A 17,395-nucleotide genomic window follows, 5' to 3' on the forward strand; every position below is an offset into this window, starting at 1 on the left:
TAATGAATCTAAGGCATTTGTTCTCAGATTTACTTGGTCTATAGCCCCCTCTTCAGGGGAAAAAATTACTCAGGGCACCCATAATCAAGGATAAACTATAGGTATCTGCTTTAGCAGGCATCCAGGATTGTTTCAGTGCCCCCAGGGGGCAGTGCCACCCACTTTGTGAAATAATGGATTCGAGGCAGTAAGAGTTTCCAGAGAACTTCATAGGAACAGACTCAGTAGACCACACCTACTCTATCTGCCTCTAAAACTAGAACGAGTGGACATCAATGTGCCTCGTGATATGCTGCTACTTGCAGGGAAGTACAAAGCACCACCAATAAAATAAGGCTTCTTCTGATTGCCCCAAACAAACCTGAACTATGCCGTCACGTTTCTAATCTAACTAAGTCTACGTGGGATGGGGGTGGGGTGAGGTGGAAAGACGACTAGACAGCATCACAATGAACTAGGAAGTCAAATCTAGAGCATAGGACAGCTATCAGGTCTCTCCAATCAGTCAAATGGCATGGGAGGTGAGATGGGGGAGGAAAGGCAGTATTAATAAAAAAACAATTCACAAGATCCAGTCAAGTACAATGTATGGAACTTCCTGAATTCATATTCAGTAAACTAGCTGTGAAAAAGACATAGGAGGATCAGGAAAGAATGTGCACCGGGTATTGATGATTTAGGAATTAATATTCATTTCTTTAGGTAATGTAACGGAATGCAGTAAATACGTAAAAACCCTATTTGCTGAAGTGTGAGGCAAAAAAATAACAACCAAACTCACTGCCAGTGAGTCATTCAATTCAGAGACCCTCACAGGGCAAAGTAGAAATGCCTTTGTGCGTTTCCAAGGCTGTGGCTCTTGAGCAGAAAGCCTGTCTTTCTCCTATGGACTGCTGGTGGGTTCGAACAGCCCAACATCTATCAGTCAAATAACAGGATGTCTGGGTTTGTTTTACATTATTCCAGCTAATTCTCCGGGGGGGGGGCGGGGGGGAGGTAGGGGGAGCCAAAAGAAATGATTAAGGCTAAGCACCAGAAGGCAACTAGAGTTTTTAGTTGAAACAGCCAGAATGGGTTACGGACCACAACCTGGCTGGTTCTGGAGTACATGTGCAGAAGATGTGGCAGCACCTACACTATACTGACACACACAAAGCTGGACCCTCCAATCATCCTACAGGGCCTGCACCATGAACATAAAAGTGGTGACTTCTGACTCAGTGTGATGGATTTGTGTAGTCAGGCAAGATGAACTACGGAAAGGTGTTGGTTTGTGTTGTCTAGGATTCAAGGGAAGTCTCTCAACTTAAAAATTTGACTTTTTTGTACTGGTTGTCCCGTCACCTTACAGACACAGCAAGTAAGACTTTTTGATTAAAACACATTACTGAAAAGAAAAGACGTCCAAATGGATAAGAACTTTAGCAAAAACGTGCAAACCCTTACAGACCTACTAGACCGACCAAATAAAAAAGGTTTTTAGTATTAAAATAAATAAAAATACATTACTCTATTAAAAGCATGTAACATCAACATATGACTTACTTCTCAAACACAGGAACCACAGGTAAATATTTGCTGAATGATTTATTTCTAAATTCTAATTTTAATTTTTTTGTTCAACTAGGCAAAATGCCATTTCTAAGGTTTTTTATGAGTTCAGTAAGTACAAATCCCAAACTAAAACAGCACCTCAGAGTGTCCCCTCCCCATTGTAAAACACAAAAAAACAAGCAAACTCTGGCCAGGAAATAGCTGCAACCCGTGGCCACATCTCGGCTTCATCCCACAAGTGGGCGGCTCTCCCAACAGAAGCTCTGGGTGCTCACCGTCTAGGGAGCCAGCAGTCGGAATTCAGGGCACTGCTTCCTGGGAGAAGGGTCTGTCAGCTCTCTTCAGCTTCTACTCCCGGGGTTCTTGGTGATCAGAGGACACGCACCTTCCTCTCCATGTACTTGCTTACTTCAAATGCGCTTTTGTGGCCTCCAATTTCAGAAGAGATGGCCTTTGGACACATGAACACTACCTACCAGGAAAACTCATCCCCCAGTGCGGTAACCACAGACATACAAGGGGTTGGGATTTAGAACACATTTGGGGGACACACAATTCAATCCACAGCATGACCCACATTCCTTTCCCATGAAGTCTCAGACACACGCTACACAGCAATGCCCAGGGAGTAGGGGGTGTCGGTCGGTTGAGGGGCTCCTTCCCCCAGGTCTCCTGACCCCTAGAGAGGGCCAGGAGCTTCCTGCATCCACTCACCTTTATGGAAATTCTGTCCTGTAGGCAGATAGATGCCTACGATCTTTCCAGAATGTGCTTTAAACAAAAATGTTCTTCATGATCCTTGAGCTAACTCTACTTTTTGTCTATGTCAAATGGATCATTAATTCTCTGTTTATAACATATAGTTATTAAATAATTCTTAAAGTACCCACAGGTTTTAAGTTTCAGAGGGAAAAATCTTTAAATGAGTAATCTTCATTCTGAATGAATTACAGAATAAACACTTACTGAAATGGACTTAGTACATAGGACATTAGTTTCCCTTTGTGTTTCTTGAAAAAGGGTTTCTGATAATTCTTCAGGAGTCATGGTGGCAGAGTTGCTACATGTTGGGCTAATCTCAAGGTCAGCAGTTTGAAACCATTGGTGGATCTGCAGGAGAAAGACGAGGCTTTCTACTCCTGTAAAGAGTTACAGTATCGGAAACCAACAGGGGCAGTTCCACCCTGTCCTATAGGGTTGCTATGAATCAGAACTGAAAGGCACAAAGTTTGGTTTTTAGACCGACACACGCTCATTTTTTGGTGGAAAACTAATGAAAAGATAATGGAATTTTTCCATGAACTTTTTGAAGCCTCCGAGTATTAGTAAGCCAATTTGTCTTCTGCATAGAAAAGCTCGCTCCCTTTGTTGGCTCTTTAGTTTTTGCTTCTACCCCGCTCCCTCAAGCGCTGGCCTCCCAGGGGCAGGAGTTGCTCGGCGGTGAGCAACCCCCTGGCCTGTTGCTGGAGAGACAGGTGGAGCTTGTGAACGGTCGTGAAGAGCCGCTCTTCCAAACACTTGTCTTTCGACTGTGGCCACAGAGAGGACTGCCGAGCTCTGCACCAGTCCTAACTGGAGTTTAAAAATCGCTTCCAAAAATGAAGGTCTGTGTTGGTATGTTTTGATTTTCTGTCCTACTGTGGTATGGCAAAACCTCCAGTACTTTATACCAGAGTAATTGCACATAAAAATACTTTTAATATTCTCTTTTAAATGAACCTACTGCCATCGAGTCACTTCTGACTCTCAGCGACCCAGCAGGGCCGAGCAGCATGGATCCCAGGGGACAGTCCGTAAATCTTTTTGGAGCAGACAGCCTCATCACCTTATTGCCAAGGCTTAACCCACAGCACCACCCCACCCATGCCACCCCAAAATCACTGCCACTGAGTCCGTCACAACTCCCAACGGCCTGACAGCACAGGGTAGAGCCGCCCCGGTGAGTTTGAGAAAGCTTCATCTCTATTCTGTTGCAGGGCTGTTGGTCTTGAACTGCTGACCTGATGACTGGCAGCACAACTCAAAACCCACTATGTCACCAGGGTTCCCACACAGAGTAAGGCAGGTCCTAAAACCCAGAAGGTAAAGGGTGTGCGTTTCAATGTCTTTTGGGGCTGTCAGTTAATGTCTCAACTCAAGAACTCACTGTCAATTCTCAGTCACAGCAGCCAGGGCGGGCAGGGCAGACCTGCCCTGGGGGCTCCCAAGCTGGCCAGCTCTTGCAGGGACAGAAAACTTCGTCGTACACCCTTGGAACGGCTGGTGACTTCAAACTGCTGCCACCACTGGGGCACCCAAATTTAATGTTTTTTTTCTCTTCATCTTCTTCAAAATTATGGGTCTGTGATTTGAGGACATTGAAAAAATGGGATTTCTAGAAATCTTTTAGATAGGGATTCCAACAGACATCGGCAACGGGCCTCCTGGTCAGGCCAGGGCAGGTGCCACTGCTTGGGCTGGAGGTTAACAGTTCACATCTGTGATGTGGGCACTGATCTCAGTGGGGTCAAGGAGGTCTGAGCCCCACAGGGCGGGGACAAATGAAGGCGGAGAGCTGCAGAACACTCATGCTAACACAGAACATTCCACTGCCACCCCGGCCTCGGTGCCGTCTGGATGCCAGAGCCCAACACCCACCTCCCCTCCGCACTGCCCAAAGCCTAGCTGACTCCCTCAGGGTCCTTTGATTGTTCCCTGGGCATTCTAGCTTGTCACTGCTTCAGTGTGCGTGGTGTTCCAAAGGGGACACACACACCAGGTTATCTGACTCTCCATACACTGCACAGAGGTCTGCAGTCTCATGCTTCCTGAGGGGTGTGTGTGTGGGGGGGTGCTGCTCTACCCTGAGCACTTTCAATCATCTCAAGCCTTTTCCTATGTCCCACTGTGAACCATGTGGAACCCTGCCCTTTCCCATGTAAGATGCTTTCCTAAAAATATCTATCTTGTATAATACAAATATAGATAGATAAAAATAGTAAGTGTTGGTGAAGATCAATGAAGACGGGAGCGGGGAGGGAGCACTAGAATGGGCAGTGATTGCATAAATCATCTTAAAGGTGATCGAACCATGCAGGAGAATGTTCCAGAATTGATGTAGGGGTGATTGTACAATTCTCCTTGATATGATTAAGTTATTGAACTATGGGATTTTTATGATGTCAGCTACTTGCCAATAAAACGATTGAAAAAACCCTTCTTCATCAAAATAACCAGAGAATGACGTAATAGTGGTCTCGCTCCTCTGGCCTACCTCTTTAGGGCCACAGCACGGTGCCTGAACCCCTTTATCCACGAACACCCCCCCTCCAATAGTCAAACACCGGTTCTCATTTGATTACAACTCACGTGTTGAATGATACATTCCTTCAAAGGGCTTATCTTTTTTTACAAGGTAGTATTGTCTGTTTGCTTGTCAATTACCAAACCATGCACGGTGAGGCCACTGTGCTTGGTTACGATCATGTGCTTACACAGCTTCCTGGCAAAATGCAGATGCCCTGGTGGTGCAGTGCTAACCAGAAAGCTGATTCATTCGCTTGAAGGATGCTGTGGCCGCTGGCTTCTACTAAGGTCAAAAGCCATGGAAATCACACAGGCTGAGTTGGAACTGGGTTTAGGCTTGGTTTGGGGATGGCAAATAGTTAAATTTAACCAGAAGGAAATCAACTTATGAATTCATCCTTGAGGAATTGCTATCTTCACATTCAAAGATGTGTCCATTGATGGAGTTTTAAAAAAATGTCTATTTATAAAAAATCATTTTATTGGGGATACCGGGTCTTTGATGCCTGATTCCTGATCCCATCGATACCTCATGATCACACAGGTTGGTGTGCTTCCATGTGGGCCTTGTTGCTTCTCAGCTACATGGTCACTTGTTTACCTTCAAGCCTTTAAGACCCCACATGCAACTCTTAACACATCCACTGTGTCAAGCACATTTGTTGTCATCAACATTTTCAAAACATGTTCTTTCTACTTGAGCCCTTGGTATCAGCTCATTTTTTTCCTCCCTCCCCCATCTTCCCTCCCTCATGAACCTTTGATAATTTATAAATTATTATATTTTCATGTCTTACACTGATTGATGTCTCCTCCCTTCAGCCACTTTTCTATTGTCCATCCCCCTGAGAGGGGATTATATGTAGATTGTTGTGGTTGATTCTCCCTATCTCCCCCACCTTCCTCTCCCCCTCCCCCTCCCGGAATCGCTACTCTCAATATCGGTCCTGAGGGGAGGTTTACCTGTCCTGAGTTCCCTGTGTTTCCAGCTCTTTTCTGTACCCATGTACACGCTCTGGTCTAGCAGGATTTCTAAGGTAGAACTGGGGTAATGATAAGGCTGGGGAGTGGGCAGGAGGGAGAAGCATTAAAGAACTAGTGGAAAGTTGTATGTTTCCTCGTGCTATACTATACCCTGTCTCTTCCTTGTGACCCTTCTGTAAGAGGATGTCCAATTGGCTACAGATGGGCTTTGGGTCTCCACTCTGAACAATGACAGTACTTTTTGTTCTGGGTCTTTGATACCTGAAACCTGATCCTATGGACACCTCATGATCACACAGGCTAGTGTACTTCTTTCATCTGAGCTGTGTTGCTTCTCAGCTACATGGCTGCTTGTTTATCTTCAAGCCTTTAAGACCCCAGATGCCATCTCTTTTGATAGCTTGGCACCATAAGCTTTCTTCACCACATTTGCTTAGCACCCATCTGAATTTATATAGAAGAATTGAGTGCACATTTGTAAAACTACTTCTTAGAACATGATATTGTAGTTCTTAACTTTTTAGAATATCTGAGGGAAGCTCATGTAGAAACAACAAAATTCAGTAGCTCCATATTGGTTGTTAATTGTTAAGAATTGTTCACCAGGCATATATTATAGATACTTCTTAAAGGTTTTGTAATATATAAGTATAATGTCCAGTCTTGCATTCCATGATCACACCTTGTGATAACTTTAGAGGTCTGGCATTGTGGATTAAGTTAGCTAACTTCAGTTTGTGTTCATAAATTTCAGGTCCCGTCCCATCAATAGGTTGTGAAATCAACCTAGTGGGTTAAGACCAGCATTTTTTGTTTGGGGGGAGGGGCTGCAGGTAAGCAAGAGATTCAGAATAAAACCATCCATGTTATGTAACTCAGTGGATGGCCAGTGTGGTTTGATGATAGTTCTTTTTTGGGGGTGGTGTGGTGGGGAGGTTGTGTGGGGAGACGGGGTCGAAGGATGGTGGATTTTCCAGGAGTACAAGGAGAGCAAGGTCAATCGGAAGCGGCCATGGCCCTATGGAGGTAGGCCAGAGAAGGGTGGGGCCACTCTTACTTTCTTCTTCTGGCTATTTTGAAGAACAGGCATCTTTTAAAGAAAACCTTTTGCTGTATTTTCCTATTTACAACCTTAAACTCGTTTCTGCAGGATCCGATGTAAACCTGGAGAATCTCTCTCCTTCAAGGTCCGCGCACTGGCATTCTGTTCGGGCCAAACGCCCACAAAAGCCCACTGGAGCTGCAAGCGGCCATTGAAGGCTGGCTTTCCTTGTGGTGGTGTTAGGTAAACAGACTTCCCAGCAGAAGCGTTTCGAGGCACAGAGCGCCCTATCCCGTGGCTTTCAGAGCTTTCCTCAAAAGGCTTTCTCGAAGAAGCTCCGGCCAGTGAACACATGCCTCCCACCCCTCAGCCAGAGGTGGCCATGTCCAGAGTTGAGAGAAGGTTTCTCGGTGAAATTAGGAGCATGAAAAACACGAATTCCACAGGCAGGAACTGAGCCCTGTCAGCTGATTGGCATAACCTAATGTCAAGAAGCCCTCGCTAGTATTTTCAGAAGAAAAACATTCCCAACTCAGCGTTGGACCAAATAATGGGAAGGGAGCAGCACTGTGATGGGGCCTGTACCCCAGGTGTACCAGGTGGAGAATGCAGTTGAAGCGACTAGGCCCACTGGCAGGATGACCTCAAGTTTGGGCTGTGAATACAGGCCATATTGCCGGTCGCCAACTGAGCAGCGCCCCCTACACCCCCCGCCCCCCGCCCCGCCACAGCCCATGTGAGGACCGACAGGGGAGTGAGGCGAAGAGGTCTCTGAGCCCAAAGCTGGAGACAGGCCTCTTGAATCAGTCTCTTACAAAAGGAATACATTTGGATCAGAGTCAGAAAATGTATTACAAGTGACCGGAGAACTTTATGCAAGTTTGAACTATGATAAGGAAACAACAAAAAACCACTTTTGTACTTTCATCAACGCTTGTGTAATAAAGTATCGAGTGAAAAGGCAGGCAAAAGGCCAGCCCCAAGCCTGCTTACAGACCCACCACATCCTCCTTTTATTGCTCAGAGAACATTCCACACTTGTGGGGCTCAGTGGTGTTTTCCAGGTAAGTGCTGACATCACCATATAGTTACACGGGGCAAGCTGTTTTCCAATCTGAGAGTGCACAACAAGCATAACTGATACCCAAGGGAGTTTTAAAATTATAAGGGGTACCTTACCCCAACTATTCAGGGAGAGGGACAATGGATACAATCATTTACCAACAGAAATGTAACCCCAGTCTTCAAAACTTCTGAGCACTGGGCTTCCTGTTTCCCTTCCTTATTCCTGCAGAAGAATGCTGCAATGTGATTGTGAGGGCTACTTACACACTGGGAGGCCCGACCAGCATTTTGCAGTCTCAGTGGGCACACAGGGAGAGCACCGCATGGGCAGGCCTCTGGAATCTGCCTTCTTGGTTTCCACCTACCGTCTATCTAAATGTTTAATTAACTCAATCTCCCCAATGTTGGGGTGACTGCCAACCACACTGTCAACCTGCCAGAACCACAGGTGTGCACACAGGAAGCTCTTTGATTAAACTCAAGTTTCCTACCGTTTTTTGGGGGATGGGTATGGTATGGGGTAGGCTTGGTAGATGCATTCCATCATGGTGAGGGTTGGTACACCTGGCTCTGCAATTCCCAAACTCCAAAGCTTACCCTGACAGGTAAGAGTCCACTCCACCCAGCTAAACACCTTACACCTATAAATTTTACTAAGCTGACACTATTAGAAATGTAATCATTTTTTAAAAAAACATAACTCTCTGGACATAGGGCATTGTCCATTAACAGCACCTCCAAGTTGGACAGAACCATTTTCCACCAAAAACCCCGGCCCTATCTCCCATTTATCTTCCTATAATCCAAATCGAGTCCTGGACACAGTCTTTCCTGAGCCCAGAGGGGTATCCAGCAGAGTGGTCGCCTAAACTCATAACCTTGACCTTTCTGGGACCCGATCTAGTATGACTCCAGCAGGCTGCTCCCCCACTGCAGAGAACTAAGAAATGAACATGTCATTAAACTGGCTCTTGGTGGACACTCTTCTCCTTTATGCCTTACAGCTCAGACCCAAGTTACTTCCGTGCGAGCCTGTGTCCAGGGGACCTGGAATGCAACCTTAGGCCCCTGGTTCCTGGAACACCATGCTTCTCTTACGTGGCTGCCTTGTTCTTAGTCTTGGAAATGACCTTGCTTATTCTTCTGGCTACTCAGAGCTCAGGCACAGATTTGTGGCCCCATCTAGCTGATGTAAACGGCTTCAAGGTCTGTGTGATAGCTCTAGGGCAGGCTCCATCATTCATGCCCAGCGCCCCTTATTTTCCCTTTGCTCCTTATCTAATGTCTGGAGGGGTAGGGGAGGCAAACGGGACAGAAAAGCTTGGAAGGAGAGAGAAGGAAACACACTTGGGGCTGGCTTTCCCCGCTTCCCTAAGGCGGAAGGCAAAGAATATGAACAAAGGGACCAGCAGGAGCCCTGCCCTGCTGTGCATGTGTCCTTTCCCCCAGAAGCTGCTGATGGGTTTGAAACACCGACTTTTCAGTTTGCAGCCAAAAAAGTTTTAGATGTGGCATGTAAAAAGTCATTAACAATGGCAAGGTCCAGGTGTCATTTAGCTGCTGAGGCAGAAACAGGTAGCACTTCTAAGGGGCATCCCGCCTCAGGAAAGATTACTGGAGTCAACAGAGTGTTCTCAAGGAAATCCATCTATGTTGTTCAACAAAAGGAGAGGCATCATTTTTCTAGAGTGCCTGAGAACCCTGCTGACCAGCCCTCCTTTGTCACCAGGTGTGGTCTTTCTTTTGAGACTCTAGGTGGCCCTTTCATACAGTTCCTCATGTTATGGTGACCCCCAACCATAACATTATTTTCGTTGCCACTTCATCACTGTCATTTTGCTACTGCTATGAATCAGGCGACCCCCGTGAAAGGGTCGCTCAACCCACAGGTTGAGAACTGCTGCTCTAAGGCAAACGATGTCACTCCCTGAGGACTTTACAAACGGGTGCAGGAGGGGCACAGGGTTACTAGGTATTACTCGGGCTGCTAGAGGCTTCCAGCACCATCCCTTCCTACCCAGCCCCTCCCCACAGTTCTGAGGGCCGCGATTTCTAATCAGAATGCAGGGGAGGAGGGCGTGTGTTTTGTATCAGGTAGAACAGGCTGGTCTGCCTGCACCCAGCATGGTGGCAGTGGGAGGATGGGAGGTGTAGACAGGGCCACGGTGTAAAGTGATGGCCTCAACACTTTGCATGAACCCAGCTGGGCTCTTCCGGGGACACACCCTCAGGACCACAGTTCACATTGGGGCTGCCTCCCAGCTGGGGTCCCTGCTCCAAGCCTCTGCCCCACAAAGACTGGGCCCAGCACTGCTCCTCTGGCCTCAGAGAGAGGCCTTGCCCTGCCCTTTAATCTCCTCCCAGGCTCTGTTGGGGCTCTGAGAGGCATTTTTGATGGCAGAAGAAGTAACATGAAAAATTTAAATAGAAAGACAAGGTTCTTTAAGATTATACATGCAAATCACACGGACTCCAGCCCTATCCTTAACTCGACTCTCAACACCGTCCTGGGGAAAGGTTGACTACGACGGAAGGTCTCCGGAATGACTGACAGAAACTTCCCTTGGATGTGTTGGCTCTAAGCAGGGAGGAGGTAGGGAGGAGCAGCAGCAAGGGCTCAGAGTGAGCTGGACACATGACAGTCACCGGTCCTGGTCCACCTCTCTTGACATCAGGGTTTCCCTATGTAGTCCTTCCTTCCCAAGAGGCTTTCTTCTCACACTCCTGAGAAACTGTGAACGGGAGAGTTGGAGAAGGGAGCAGCCAAGGAGAGAAGTAGGGATTTCAATTTGGAATTTCTTCCTTCAAGGCTTGAAGCAGAGTAAAACATTTTAGACTGAGAAGTGCTATTAACAGCATTGCTCAAACCAAGTCCAGTGAATGAGAAGGTCCCACTTGGCTCCTCAAAATCAGACTGCCGCAGGGGAGACGCCCGATAGCCAGCCTTGTGCACCCCCAGCAGGAAGGAAATGAGAAGAGAGTTGAGAGATGGCTAGTTGTATGATGGTTAAAGGTCGGATGGCCTAAGTGATCATGCAAACCAGGGCAGTTCCATGAGTGGAAGGCAGCACAATGAGCGGTAAGTAACTTGGGGCGAGGGACAAAGATGAGGTTTAAAGATGTAAATCTGACCTTTCCTCCGCAAACTGGGGCACTTGGTTACCATTACCCTGCCTCCCCAGGACCACTGGGCAAACAGCAACCTTTTCTGGGCATGTGAACACCTTCTTTTCCCCCATCTCACAAGGGCAAAGTAGCCTCCACTTAATGCAGGGCCTGCCAGGGGCCCCTGCACACAGAGGCATGTTAGTGGTGTTGAAAATAAGGCTCCCTAGGCAAGTGCAGACATTTCAAATCAGTGCACCGACAACTCATCAGGCCCAGGACGGTATTTGGCGGTGTTGCCTAGATCTTGGAATAACTGCAGTGCTTCCACTTCCGGCTAACCGCTCTATGCTACAGGTTGGGGTGGGCGGGTGAGGAGGGCCACGTAATTACTAGTTCCCCTAGAGCACACAGCTCAACATGATCTGGAGTCTTTCACCCTGTCCCCACCACCCAAGGGATGAAAACTGGCTGATGGGATTTTCCCAACAGCCCAATATCTATCTCCATGTCCAGTCCCTCCCTCACCTTACCTTTCTACTGCCAGCAGCAGGAGGGGCCACATTCACGGAGCTTCACCAGGTCAGAGAGCAAATGAAAACCAACAGTGAGAGATGGGGTTTGCATGCACACGTGAGCCTTAAATAAAGATGAAGTGTTAGGTGTCTCCTAAAACCCAAGCATATGGTCTCAAGACTGGCACTAAACCCCTCTGAGATGGCCTATTAAGGGAGACCTGGCTGGGCCACCAGCACACTCTTCCCAGCACCGGCCCACCTTTCTTGGGCGTCAGACCTTCTGAGTACAATGGACCATTGCTGCAGTGCTCACTGGGAGACTCCTTCTCCTTTGAGCATCTCAAAACCCAAAGCAAACGTTTATTCTTCTACTCAACCCCGTGTATACTTGTGAGCAAGCCGAGTTTTCCAGCACATTTTTAATGCAGTCTTTGGTAAAATTCGGTGCCTCAGCGGATATTCGGGGTGGCTTATACTCGAGTGTATAAGTAAGTATTCTTTTCAGTAGCAGTGTCTCCTCACAACAGTAACTAATCCCCTAAAAGAGAGCCGTGCTCCTTGCACACACCTCTGCGGCTGGACACACCTCGACCCTATAATACAGTTCCTCATGTTGTGGTGACCCCCCCCCCAACCATAAAACTATTTTCGTTGCTACTTCATCACTGTCATTTTGCTACTGTTATGAATCTTCATGTAAATGATATGCAGGATGTATTTTCATTGTTATATATTGAACATAATTAAAGCATAATGATTATTCACAAAACACTATCATTATATATTGTGAAATATTTATTTCTAATGACAAATAAATGAAATTTTGTCTTGAAGCATGGTGTAGCAGGGGTAAGTCTTCACACCAAGTACTCATCTGTGGGCGTATTTGCATGTGGGCGGACCCGCCTGGAGATGAGAGAGGAGCAGCGTCTCAGTTCCTAAAACCATTGGAAATATGTGCTTTCTGATGGTCTTAGGCGACCCCTGTGAAAGGGTCGTTCAAGCCCCACCCTCCAAGGGGTCGCAACCCACAGGTTGAGAATCACGGCTACAGGGGATGGTAGAGCCGCCCCCCTCTGGGTCTCTTAAGACTGTTAGCGGTTTATGGGAGTAGACAACCTCGTCTTCCTCTTGCACTGAGGCTGGTGACTTCATGCTGTGGGTCTTGAGGTTAGCCCCCAATGTGACCCCCACTGTGCCACTAGGGCAAGTAAGCTTTGTTCTGTTGATCCAGCCTCTTCCCACTGACTCAGCTTCTAATCACTCTGTACAGTCTTTAGGGACAAGACCAGGACTAGCTCTTGAGGACTCAGTGGGCTCTGATTCACAGGAGTAAGCAGGAATGAATGAGTGCAGCAGGATACAATTGCTGCCAGGTGCCATCACGCCAGCTCCAAGCCACAGTGACCCTGTACAAACAGCACGGAACACTACACGGTCCTGCGCCAGCCTCACAATTGTTCCTGTGCTGAGCTCACTGATGCAGCCTGTGTCGGTCCACCTCGTCCAAGGGCTTCTTTTTGGCCACCCCTCCACTCTACCAAATTTGAAGTCCTTCTCCAGAGACTGGTCTCTGCTCACAACATGACCAAAGTATGTGAGACGAAGTCTTTAAGGAGCACCCTGGCCTCACCTCTTCCAATACGGATCCGTTGGTCCTCTAGCAGTCTGGGGTACTTTCAATATTCTTTTCCAATGGAGTAATAAACATTTCCTAGTTTTATCCTCCAATATCCTGCAGTGGTACTTCAGGATTAAACTAGAGTGTTTATGCTTTGCTGTGGGAGCAGTCCCTGGTTTCTCTATGGCTTCTTGGAAAGGCAGCACGGGGCGGGGCACCCCCGCAGTGGCTCATGTGGCATGTGGGGCTGTTGCTGCTGTGGTGAGACGGCTGCTTCGTAGCGATCCTCTGTGCAGCAGGTCCCCTTCACGCCACAGCCTAGCTGCTATGTGCTAGGAGGCACCTAGGGGGCGCAGATGTCTTTTACTTGACCGCTCTGCTGACCTAACAAGTTGGCAGTTTGAATCCACCTAGTGGGAGCCCAGAAGAGAAGGTCTAGCCATGGGCTCCCATTTAGACCAGAACTCCACAAAGCAGTGCCTTCCTGGGCTGCAGTGGACTCAACTGCAGCTAACAACACCTTGGGAGAGGGGAGCACAGCAAGGTATCAAAAAGTGCCTGGGAACATAGAAATACAAGATAACGGCATTCCCCATGGACTTTTAGAGCCCCCTTGTAAAATGAGCACATGCCACACAATCTAGTAAAGTCATCCATCTGACTTTCAAGGAATATTAAAACTAGTTCAAACATGCACAAAATTATGAATCCCTTTGAAGATCATTTTCTGCCAATGTCCTTATCCAAAGCCGTTAACGGAATTCATTCAGAGGAAACCGTTAATGGTAGCTTCTAGAAAGGTAGCCTGAGTTGTGCAAATGATGAAAGGCTCCAGGACAAACTGAAGGGTTGGCAGTTCGAGTGGATGCACAGCTGCCTTGGATGAGAGGCCTGGCGTGCTGTCCCTGGAAAGACTCCCGTGGAAACCCATGGAGCAGTGCTGCCCTGCACACCTGGGCTGCCGACTTGCCTCAACTGGCAGAAATCAGTCCTTCACTTAGGACTCACTCCCTTCTGGCTAGCAAGTCTAGTCTCTATGACTCAGGGGCTCCTCTTGTTCCTTTTTCATTTTTGGAGGGGATGGGGGGAAGCCAGTGAGTTCACGTCCCTAATATTCTATTGCCAGCTCCCAAGTATCACTAACAGCAACTCAGCACCATGATGGCCACACCTGAGTGCTGGAACCATGTCTCCTGACTAGGAGAGCCTGCTGGTTTCTGAGCAGGCATTCCCAATTCCCAGTCCGTGTCTCAGAGCATCACGGGCAGGAAGGGCTGGCAGGGAGGCCAGGTGACTAGCTCTGGACCCAAGGCTTCAAATGCAGGGCATCTTTCTCCACTGAATCCTGAAAAAGAGGTTACTGATGGGATTAAGGAAAATAAAAATAAATACAGGTAGAAGCCTGTGGACACGTAAGCAAGCTTCCCTGTGTGTGCGACCAACAATTGTTTATTCTTTCTTACCCCCGTTCTCCTGCTAAATAAAATAAAAACCCATGGCCACAGAACTGATTCCAACTCATAGCAACCCTATACAGGATGACCCTCTCTCTAGAGTGTTTCTGAACCTGTGACTTTGTATGTGTGTAAATAGCTGACCTGTGTGTGGTTGGCAGGCTAACGCTTACCTGACAGCTCCACCAGGGTCCCCCTTCCTGCTTACTCAAAGAGAGAGCACTTAAGCGCCTTTCCTACAGAATCGGCGCCATCCTCTTCAACTTCAGGCCCCAATGAGAACAAGCAGGCAATAAAAGCAGGTACGGAAACATTAATTTAGAGCTAGAATCGTCAACCACTTAGGAGGCAACGTCTGTGCGAGGCAGCCAGCTGTGCTCAGGACACTGGGAACTGCCTATGAGCTGGACTCGGCCCTCACCCTGGCCCAGCTCCTCTACTGGTCCATTTTCTTAGAGCAAGACACAATAAAAGTCCATATCATAATATAAAATGCTGAGGGGATGAGGAGAGAAAAAACAAACTGCAGAAATGTGGACAAACAGGAAATCAGAGGTTTATACCTTGTTCTCATCTATGAATTAAGACTACAGTAAAATGTGTGAAGTGGAAACCCACGAGAAAGAAAACTCAAATAGTTTCCATGAAGGGAGAGAAACAGAAAAGTGGAAAACTGGCAAGGCGCAGAAAAAACAGATCAGCCCTGTCACAGACAGACTCTCACAGAGTTCCTGGTCTAAGAAAGCAAAAACAAATGACCAATGTAGGCAGGCCCGGTTTTGCATATCATTACAGCGATGCATTGGAACGGTGTTGCGTGGACCACCAGAAGAAGAAACACATCTGTCTGGGAAGAAGTACAGCCAGAAGGCTTCTTAGAGGCAAGGAAGGTGAGACTAGTCCTGGCGAAAGCATGGTGCTTGGTAAAGAAGGGGGCGGGCAACAAAGAGGAAGACCCTGCACAGCTGGTGCCATGCAGGCTCGAGCACAGGCACAGTGGTGAGGATGGCACAGGGCCGGGCAGTTTTTCCTTCTGCTGTGCACGGATAAGTGGGGACCGATTTGATGGCACCTCACAATAACAACCCGAAATTTAGGGCATTATTAAAACATACAGCAGTGATGTGTCGCATAAAGCTCAGCACCTATTAGGCAGGGAGACTAAGCGGGCCCTGTTGGCAAGTCTAAAGTGATTAGGGAGAATTAATATCACAACACACAATAGACGGTGCACAGAATGACTGTTGGTGCTTCAGTTAATCAGAAAAGCTAAAATGTGATTAGGCACCAGGAGTGTATCAGACTGCAGTGTAAAAAGCACACTTTACTGAACCATCACCACTGCTTTCTGGAAGGCCATTTTACAGATGAGACAGGTACGGCAGGCATGGCATGAAACCAGGCCTAAGGGCACCAATCAGATCTCCAGCCAGCTAAGGACTCTGGGAACATAGCCTTACTCTTCCTGCCACCTGACTGAGCTGTCTCCCTCAGGAAACAGTCCGTCCAGTGGCTTTCCCCAGGAATATGGGTTTATATATTCATGTAACTTCTCACATTGAGTGAACTATTTAGTGGTTGTAACAAGCACTTAACAACAAAACCAGAACAGAAAGTATTAGAATATATTATGTTTAGTAAGGCCAACTGTTGTTTTTTTTTATTAAACTTCTTTTCCAGTTTTCTGTGTATGTCCTGAGTCACTGGTCACAAATACAATTTCTCGCTGTGGGTCAAAGTTTAGGGGGGAAAAAAGGCTGGAAAAAGCCAATGTGCTAAAATGTTCATTCTTACGGAAATATTCCTAGTTAAGATTCCAAACCTGGTAAAAAAGAATCACCCCAGTTAGAGAGTAAATGCTTTGAATTCTGCAACCATCTACAAATCAGAGGGTTCCCCACACCAAGCTTCAGTATACACTTCCTCCAGTGTGCTTTTTGGGGAGAGGAAGGTATGCTTATATAATGCACTTGGCAGCTATTTCCTTTCTGGACAGTGACAATGCACAGCACTACAAACTCTTGACAAGCACTGCAGAAAAACAGCAACACAGCCATCATTCAACATAAAAACCTGGCTAACCATGTTTAGCTCAGCGTTTCCTCAAGTGATTTGCCTGTGGAGCCTTTCTTCCTGTGGACAATGCCTTCTCTCTCACAGACTAAGGTTCTGCAAACCACAGTGTGGGGCACTCAGCTTATCTGGAAAAAGAAGGAGAGATCCTAGTCAGTTCCGGCTACTGGAATATTATTGTCTTTCAAATAAGCACAATTAGAAAAGTACTGAATAAGACACAGAGAAAACTTTTTGGGCCAAGCATGTCATCTCTGTTGAACAAAAGTTTTATTAGAATATCACACAGTTCTATCATTTACTAAATACTTAGAAAAACACCATTATACGTTGAAAACGAGATGACAGGAAGGAAGAGGTGAAGGTTATAAAATATCCATATTTCAAATAAATACAATCAAGATAAGCAAAACTTAGGTATTTCCTACATCCGAGGGGGTGGCGTGGGGGCTGGGTGAGTGAGAAAGGCTGGCTGGTCTGAAGCACAGGGAGGTGTAGGTGGGCTCCCAAGCCTGCAGCTGGTGCCCATTTGACCTAGCGTGGATGGACAGGTCTGAGTTTACCAGAACCAGCCAAATGACAAGTTGTTGGACACTATGCACAAGCTGGTGGGAATGCTGAAATTAGAAGGCTTGCTGAGCACGGAACGTTCCTTCTGGATGCCCCTGTCCACAGTCCCAACTAGGATGGAAGA

The 17,395-nt window shown here is 47.1% G+C and overlaps 1 protein-coding gene across 3 annotated transcripts in view; it reads right to left on the reverse strand.

Moving 5' to 3' along the window:
• CAB39 (calcium binding protein 39) overlaps positions 1-17,395 on the reverse strand; it is a 64,709-nt gene that overhangs the window by 36,565 nt on the left and 10,749 nt on the right. The window contains exon 2 of one of the 3 annotated variants that reach the window (XM_075530378.1): positions 16,711-16,829. The exons of the other annotated variants lie outside the window; for them this stretch is intronic. The gene's annotated coding sequence lies outside the window, so the exon portion shown is untranslated. The remainder of the gene's footprint in view (positions 1-16,710; positions 16,830-17,395) is intronic. 3 annotated transcript variants of the gene reach the window in all.

Source organism: Tenrec ecaudatus, chromosome 13, assembly GCF_050624435.1.
Source record: "Tenrec ecaudatus isolate mTenEca1 chromosome 13, mTenEca1.hap1, whole genome shotgun sequence".
NCBI classification, from domain to species: domain Eukaryota; kingdom Metazoa; phylum Chordata; class Mammalia; order Afrosoricida; family Tenrecidae; genus Tenrec; species Tenrec ecaudatus.